This window comes from Sinocyclocheilus anshuiensis, unplaced genomic scaffold (genome assembly GCF_001515605.1).
Source record: "Sinocyclocheilus anshuiensis isolate Anshui unplaced genomic scaffold, SAMN03320099.WGS_v1.1 scaffold550, whole genome shotgun sequence".
Lineage (NCBI taxonomy): Eukaryota > Metazoa > Chordata > Actinopteri > Cypriniformes > Cyprinidae > Sinocyclocheilus > Sinocyclocheilus anshuiensis.
The window spans coordinates 64,057-73,305 of record NW_015544149.1 but is presented as its reverse complement, the minus strand read 5'-3'; the positions used below and the strand labels follow the sequence as shown (position 1 = coordinate 73,305).

General features: G+C 35.5%; 1 protein-coding gene and 1 pseudogene across 1 annotated transcript in view; one reads left to right on the top strand and one right to left on the bottom strand.

Annotated features, from left to right (window-relative positions):
• The window catches only part of LOC107695171 (lysophosphatidic acid receptor 6-like), an 8,782-nt gene extending 7,308 nt beyond the window's left edge, over positions 1-1,474 (bottom strand). Inside the window, exon 1 of the mRNA XM_016494989.1 lies at positions 1,285-1,474. The gene's annotated coding sequence lies outside the window, so the exon portion shown is untranslated. The remainder of the gene's footprint in view (positions 1-1,284) is intronic.
• Positions 1,475-3,083: 1,609 nt separating this feature from the next.
• The window catches only part of LOC107695166 (ephexin-1-like), a 24,452-nt pseudogene continuing 18,286 nt past the window's right edge, over positions 3,084-9,249 (top strand).

The following is a 9,249-nucleotide window of genomic DNA, read 5'->3' as shown; positions in this document are numbered from 1 at the left end:
TAGAACAGTTCTTCTGTGTGTTTGAGACAAATAGAACAATAAGAAAAAAGGAGGGGGGGGAATCTAACTAAATCTCTAAGTGCGTCTCAGTCAGCTCCCTAGTTCAGCAGCCAGCGCACCCCTTGCGAAAATTAACCATGGTTTTACTACAAATTAAAGAACAAAAAAACATGGTTACTATAGTTAAACCATGGTAACTGTAATAAAACTGTGGTTATACAAATAGTAATCAATACGCCCCAAAAAAACATGGTTAATTTTCATAAGGGTTTGAACAAACATTCTTCCAGTAATGCTAATTTCTTCAGAGTTAACTGGTCTTTACTGATGTTCTCAAAATGGTAATGTTTAGTTGGACATTTTCTAAATGTTAAAGACAGATGGGTTAAAGACAGAGAGTGTGTGAAATGGCATTGGCTTTAAAAGCCAAATAACCATTTTGACTTCCTTTTTATCAGTAACATTCATCTTTTCCTCACAGACAGCAGCAACATGTGTACTGTACAATAGTGGCCTAGGGCCCTCCTGCAAAGGAAAGAACCAAACCTCAACACTAGATGACGACAAACCTCAAGTTCCTCTGTTAATGACTCATGAAACCACCAAAATGCTAAAGAAAACAGCCTATGTTGGTTTTTAGCTGTTCTCCCAGCCTCACTAAGCTGCTCTTCAGCTGTTTTTTCAGGAATACTTAAATTGAAATGCCATTGTTCCCTCTGATGCCACTTTGCGTACCAAAAGTATTTATGATAACAATAACTAAAATTATTATTTATTTGCATATTTTATGTTTAAAACAAAAATATTAGCAACTTTTTTTTAAGCTAGACATGAGCAACAGCAACAAACAATATTTGTTCACACATAGATAATAAATATTATAGAGGTAAAACTGTTATCACATGGACCTTGATCGCACTGCTGATGATCATGTAGACAAGGCTGGGCATTTTTTCATGTAGCCAATGGAATTGCGGCACACCTGTTCTTCACAGGTGATGTTATAAGCGCGAGGTGCGCCCGTCACATTGACGCAGCGCTCTTTGCACTGGCATTACATAACCTCAGGAATCCAAGAATCCACATTCCATCCCAAAACTCAATACTGACAGAAGGGTTTGTTTATACACCCCCTACCTCTGAATACTCCGATACACACACATTCACCTAGCTGTACACATGGGGATATACCAGATCTAGAATATAAGGCAAAATGCAAACACAAATCTAAATCTTATTGCTAAAAGAAAACTAAAAAAAAAAAAATCAGATTTATTAACTTACGTTATCCAGCAATTCTGGCCCCAAAGAATGGTTAGATTAGACACACACAGAGAGACATCCCATAATCCTTATTTCTCTCTCAGGTATGCATGCTCTTTCTCCTTGTAATGTAATACTGATCCTTGGCTTGACTAGGTAATGGTAAGAGGCGTTTCTCTCTTTTTTGTTGTAGAGATCGCCTGACTCAGGTTTGCCTCATTTACGTCTGTGCTTGATGCATGTTGTTCCAATGCAATGTTGTTCCTTCGATGGAAATTTTAGGATTACATTTCTGTAAATGTTTGTGGTTACATGCACATTCTGATCTGTGTGTGTGTTCATGCTTTTGTGTGCTTGTCAGTGTGTGTTAATCAGCAGGAGCACAATGGGATTAGACAGAGAGCTTTTGGCCAAACAGGAGAGAGATAACTTTTTAATCCTGAGTAGTCAGCTGACTGTAGAGAACAGGGTGTTACAAAGAATGTGTTGTTATTTTTGACTGAAAGTAAAACTATTAAAAATCGCTTTAATGGATGAAATAAAGCATAAAATAAAATGTAAATATTAGATGAAAAAAGCTAGAATGAAAATTAGAAATGTTGCCTTTAACTATATTTTTAACTAACAATAATATTCTAAATAATATTTAAAAATTGAATATAAAAAATGTTTAATATTAAATATTATTAATAATATTAACCGATAACTGACTAAAACTGAAATAATAAAAACTGGGGTGGGGGGAGAGACGAAAACTGAAAACATTAATACTAAAATAGTATATAAATGATACTAAAACAACACAGGTTAATTTAGACTAAAATATTTTAGGGTTCACAAAATATAATTTTGTTATTCAGTATTTTTGTTTCAATATGTTTGTTTTTCCTGTGAAATCACCTCAGTGTTCTTAAAGATACATTTAGTTGTTAAAATTGTGTAAAAAAAATTCTTACCCTTTCCTTTTTCTTTTCTGACAAATTGTTTTTATTCTTGTTTTAAGCTAGATTGATTAGATTTATGCATAATAATGAAAACTAAAATATATTAATTTTAACAAATTAAATATTCTTTAAAAAGTCTAAACCTACAAACTTGTGCTTGTATTGTTTTAAGAATGTTTATTTATTTTGTATAATTTTTTTTTTACTGAAAATGAAGACAAAAAGGTTTGATACAATACATAAAAACATGGAACAAGACTGATGCACACACAATGAAAAAAAACGGTGGATGTTTTCACCAAATATCACAAACAGATAATTTTTTTTTTACTGAAAATGAAGACAAAAAGGTTTGATACAATACATAAAAAACATGGAACAAGACTGATGCACACACAATGAAAAAAAACGGTGGATGTTTTCACCAAATATCACAAACAAAGAACCAGCAAGTAACACATTGAACTCTACATGATTTTTTGAAGTAGAAAATATTGAAATAGCATTTTCTTGTAAAACATATAGACATAGTATTTTCATGTAAAACATACTCAGAATCTCAGAAAGCTTTTTTGACAGTGCAGCCTTTGTACAGAGCTGCTTTCAAAGTATGGGAGAAGTCATGTTTGATGAGACATGGGTTAGGTGTGAACGTCATATTAAGAAAGTGACAACTAAAAATACAAGATCTGCTGTTTTAGATGACTGACTCTACCTGTTTGATACACACGTGGGGCTAGAAGTTATGCGCTCAGGGGAGAACAGGGTAAGGCAAGCGAAACAGAGAAGGAAAAGAGGGCGGGAGAGACGGGGAGGCTGGGCCGGCGAGAATGAATGAGAGGGAGGGGGGAGAACTTTGACACTAAGGGCCAGAGGACAGGTTTGCTAGACAGTAGAGGATTCAGAGAGAGAAAGACAGACTTTAGACTTCTGAACTTGTCACTAACAACACGCCTGCCCCTCAGACAGAGGAAAAAGAAAGAGGCGAAAGAAGAATGAAAGAGTTGATTATCTAGAAAGGGTGCGTAACTTCTCTGTGACTGTGGTGGGATTGTGTGTTTGGGAGCCCGAACTTTCGGATTCAGTCTGGATGGGAATTCCTGCTGTGCTTGTCAGATGGGGATTATTCCATGAACGGCTGGATCTCGTTACTGATAGCTGATGGCGATGACAGCCCTGTTCCGAATGTGGGGACATAAACCTCAAGTGGTCCTGACCAAACCTCAGGTGCCAGTGGCCCATCTGCCCAGCGAGGATGACGATGATGACGATGAGATGTTGCCCGGCAGAGCTCCTATACGCAGGAATTCACGGTTTTACCGTTCAATGAGAAAGAAAAAGTTGCCGTCGTCTTCAGAACAACAAGAAAGTGAGAATTCTATTATATATATATATAATTTTAAATCTTGAAAACCTCACATATACTGTTAAAAAATGAATAAAAATTACAAAAGCACAAAAATTTAAAATTTAAACTAAAATTAAATTGAAAACTAAAATATAAAATAAAAGCTAATTCAAAATAATAATAAATACTAAGGTAGTATATATATATATATTACAGGAGTAACCTCTGTCATTTTAAAATCAGTAAAGCTTTTCCCATTGTTTGACTAATAACACACAAAGTATGATACTGAAATTGATATGTTTGCTGTATTAGCGTTGCCTAGCAAATGTAGTGGGTCTAAACAAAGTGAACTATTGTTCCCTGTATGTTGTAAAACAGTTTACTATGGTTTGTATAGTAGCTCAACTGAATTAACCCTCTTCATTTACTTGTGTGACCTGTACTGTGCAACACTCTTTATTGGCATCTATAAAGGTTGCATGAAGAACACTCTAAAAAATGCTGGATTAAATAAAACCCAGCGCTGGGTTAAAAAGGGACAAACCCAGCTATTGGGTTGTTTTGACCCAGTGGTTGTGTTCAAAACAACCCAACCGCTGGGTCAAAACAACCCAACAGGTGGGTCAAAACAACCCAATAGCTGGGTTTGTCCCTTTTTAACCCAGCGCTGGGTTATATTTAACCCAACATTTTTTAGAGTGTATGAATTTGAAGGTCTCTAAATGATCAGCATGATCAAACCTTATAGTTAATCCTGTCACAGAATCTATTACATGAATTCTGTCTCTAATTGAGAGTTTGCATGTAAAAGCTCTTTTAGTAAAATCGTACAAATGTCCACCTTCAGCTGGTGCTTCGTGTGTCAAATGACTGATTTTTCTCAAGTAAACGTCAGAATAACTGCAGTCATATTTCCAGATGAACACTTACTGGACTGAAGCTGAAGCAGCTTCGCTTTACTTGATTTTTCCATAAAATCATGTTCAAATGTGAGTCTCAAATATGATCATCATGCTTTTGAGGAACGTTTATTTGTTCATCTCTCAGTCATCATTGGATTGCATTGCATTACTGTGCTATACAATCTCATTAATTTACATTACAAGCTTCAGAATTTCATCACTTTTTCGTCCATATGAATATCAGCATCTGCACCAAATTGTATATTTTTGCTCAGTTTGGGTCAGTTTTTTCATCCATATTTAGACTATATGAGCCATAAAAGCCTGGGCCCGTATTCCCAAAACATCTTAAGGCTAAAAGTAGCTCATAACTTGCCGATTTAGGAGAAAATCTTAAAAATAATGGGTGTGTCTTTTCTTGGGGGGTTTTGGAGGTTATCCCAACTCCAAATTTTCCTTTGATTATATCCTTGTTTTCATTAACCAATTGGGTAAGAAGTAACAGCTGGTCTTGTGTCTAGTTTTTTTTAACGTTTGCATGTCTTACTATCAGCCATAATTATTCTACTCTGTTAATTAAAAGGCTGTTTATGTGCATATCCACTACTTGTTTAAGAGAAGCACACATGTAAGAGGCTGACAATTAACTGAACATGTAGCTACTTGTTTAATTAGTCACACTTAGCCAGCATTTTAAAATTTTTATTTGAATGTAGCAATTAACATTTTTATTTTTAAACCTTTATTTGAATATGGCAACATAATATAGCGCTCTACAATATTTCTATGAATAAATCTCTGAAAGAGACTATCAGCCAATCACTGTGTGCATAGTTAATAAGCATGCTGACATCATCCATAGCAACGAGGTCAACCCCGCCCCCTTTACTCTTAGCTTAAGACTTCTCTCTATTCTTTAGTAAAGTTGGTCTCAGCAGCTTTGTGCATAGGTTTTAAGAGAAAACTCTTGGCTAAAGTTTTTTACTGCTATTTAGGAGAACTCTTAGTGGCAAGATAAAAAGTTTTGTAAATACGGGCCCTGATGGATCAAATATGATGCTAAACACACACACACACACACATATACACACACACATACACATATGAAGAGTTCATAAGCAAAAGCTCTAAGTGCCATCTGAAATTTTCTTCTAAAATGAATGAGCATTTTTCTCGGGCTCTCATGTGTAGGTTCAGTAATTTCACTTTAATGGCAATATATATATAGAGAGAGAGTATATGTCAGGTTTTACAGGGTGTGTGTAACTTGAGCTCATGTCAGGTGATTGTGACCGGCACACTTTCACAAAACATGATTAAATATAACCCAGCGCTGGGTTATATTTAACCCAACATTTTTTAGAGTGAACCTTTAGCATCCACTGACCTTTCCATTCCACAAAAGGTGTAATGGAAAAAGGTTATTTCGGTTATTAAAATGTTCTTCACACTAAGTTATTTTAAATGGACAGTTCATCTTCAGTTGTTGGTCCCTATTGAATTGCAGTATGTGTGTTTTAACCCTTTATACTATGGAAGTCAATTGACAGGGACATTGTACATTAATAAAACATTCCTGTAAATGTACCAGATGACAATGACTTGCATGGTGTTTTTTTTTTCTTCGTTTTTTTTTCTATACTATGGAAGTCAATGGGGACCAGCAACTGAAGGTGATCTATCCCTTTAAGAACCATTCACAGAAAGGTTCTTTGGGGAACCAAAGATGGTTCTTCTAATCTATGGCATCACTGTGAAAACCCCCTTTATTTTTAAGAGTGAAGATGAAACAAACATCAAACATCAAAGCAGTTTTGTACAAGTATCAAAACTTAAGTACTGCTTCTTTAAGAAGTTGATGCATACTTTGACATTTGTTAAAGGGATTCTTTTGATTTTGATGCCTCTGATGAGTGACAGCAGTGATAGATCTGCCTGTCAAACAAGTCCTGGTCCTAGTCATAGCAAAGAAAAAACCATTTAGTGTATTTAAATGGCTTGTACACAATTATGACTTGGCAAACCAATACTAGTCGTAGAAATTTTCTGAGAGAGAGAGAATGAAAGCGCATGATTTTGCCCTGCGGTAAATTGCAAAGCAGTCGAAACTCCAGAAACTGGTTTAATAGTTCACTGTTTGTTTTTAATTGTTCTGAGAATTACTTGTGGGTGTTTTTATGAGCACATGAGCATCTTTATAGATGTTTCCATTACTGAGACCAAATCGACCATTGTGAAGAATTTGAATGACAAAATGACCCAGTTTCCTTAGTTGTGGTTCTGTTGTTGAGTTTAAGCTCCGTAGATGTCAGGATCAAAGATGACACTGTGATGCTCCTCCTGAATGCATTAGAAAGATATGTCAGTGTATTAGGTATTGCTACAATCAAAGACCTTTGCTTTTGTGTGATGGTATCTCTCCACATCAATAGGTGTCAGTATAAAGTCCAAGAGGACAAAGCTATCTGTTAGCATTGCTGTTTAACTCAATGGTGGTTGCTCTTCTAGCACACAAAGGCCTAAAAGTACACAACCTTGGAAGTGACTGTCTTTGCTTCTTGGGTGTTCAGTTTTTGAGACACTTTTTGAACCCGTTACCTGAGCCGTACATTACTCTATTAGACAGCAAACAGAGAAAACCACAAGCCAATTTCACCTCTTCTAAGAGATCTAAGCTGTGCCACTGACAACATCTCTGTGATTTATGTTTCAAAAATTTTTATTTCATCAGAATATGTGTCTGCTTTTGAAATGGCTGTGAATTGAGGCTTTTGCCCACATGTTGTATTTATGGAATCTACCAGCAAAACAACACAGCAAGGTATTTTAGTAGTTTGGTCTCCAGTAAACATCCTTGGTGTACAGACCTCCATATACTGGGTTTCTTCATCACCCATTAACACATTAAACCAAACGCTGTGTGAAGTCCTTGGCATGAGATAGGCAATTGCTGCATACTTACAGTATATCAGCATCTGTTGCATTTTATGTGCCACAATTAATAATTGTATGATGCATAGTGCCTCACCTGTTTTTCCACAGAAAGCTGTTTTAAGTGGCTGGTCAAAAGAAAGGTCTAAATTCTGTATTTGCACATGTGCTTAAAGCCATTATCAAACACATCTACTTTCTTTTGACAAAGAAGATGAAACTTGATTTTGAATTAGGCTATCTAAAGAAAATGTCAGTGCTAAATTCTTTACCGTGATGCTATTATTATCTTAAATTGCTTTGTAGTCATCATTATTTTTAAAAGCCACTTTAAATGGCAGATTTGCAGTGTGAATTGTTCATTTTGTGATAAAAAGGACAAAACTTTTAGTGTTCTGCTCATAGGAAGACACTAAAATCATTTAGAGATGAAAAGTTTTGAAAGCTCCTCATAACACATTAACATTAATGAAAGTAATAATATGCAGTTTGTTCAGTGAATCAGATTCAGTAACCCCTCTCAGAGTGTTAATTTAAAGGGATAGTTCACCCAAAAATGAAAATTCTGTCATTAATTACTCACCCTCATGTCGTTCCAAACCCATAAGACCTTTGTTCATCTTTTCTTTTTATTTTTGTTTTCTTTGCGCACAAAAAGTATTGTCGTAGCTTCATAAAATTACGGTTGAACCACTGATGTCAAATGGACTATTTTAACGATGTCCTTACTAGCTTTCTGGGCCTTGAATGTGGTAGTTCCCTTGCTGTCTATGCAGGGTCAGCTATCAGATTTCATCAAAAATATCTTCATTTGTGTTCCGAAGATGAACAAAGGTCTTACGGGTTTGGAACAACATGAGGGTGAGCAATGACAGAATTTAAATTTTTTTGTTGTTGTTGTTTGTGAATCGGACCCTGATTGCGCAATGTTTTTGATGAACCAAAAAGATCGGGCTCATAAGAGTCACTTGTGGTTGCGCTATGTGTTTTAGATGCACTAAAATAACCAGTTCATAAGAGTTAATTCTCACAAATCTGACAACATTAGCTGTGGGTGTTTTTGATGATTCGGATCCTGACTGTGCAATGTTTTTGATGAAGCAAAAAGAACTGACTGGTGTGTTTTTCTTCATGAAATGGAAATGTTTTCTAATCTCGGATACTATTTAGGGAAGATAGTATGCAAAATGTGATGTGGGATTGCGTGCAGCCTGCGAATACAACTCAATTAAAAAAAAAAAAACGTTTTATTATTATTTTGCGATACACGGCCGTTTTACCCAAACACGTTCAATTAAGCATTAAAAAAATGCATAGTTATTGTTCATTTTTACATGATGCTGTAGATTCAGCATTGCACTGATTATGTGTTCATCATTGCAAAACTGCTAAATTCTCGTGCTCTCTGCTCTGGTGGTGTTTGATTTTTGCAGTTGTCTGTGACTGTTGCGTGTGTGTGTTTGTGAGTGTATAAGACTGTGTGAATATGTGCTGTTCTGGAATTTGTCACTTTTTTATTCACTGACTGTTTGGTGTGAATATGAATAGTCAGAGGGTGCGTGTGAGAATGTATCTTTCGTTGTCAAAGGATTTTCTCCACTGCTAATGTTAAAAGTAAATGTGTTTGTTTTGTAATGCCTCATAAATGAGTGTAAGTGCAGTGTACACAGTCTGTATGGTAATCCCCTAATCTTACTGTACAAAGTCTATGCAATGTTGTCACCCTTACATACGTGAACCAGGAAACAAGTCTCTCTGAAAAAAAGTTAATATTTTAAAGACCTACATTGTTGTTATGTATTTATATGGAAAGTCCACAACAATAAAACAAGTTGGACTTTATATGCTACGTAAAAAA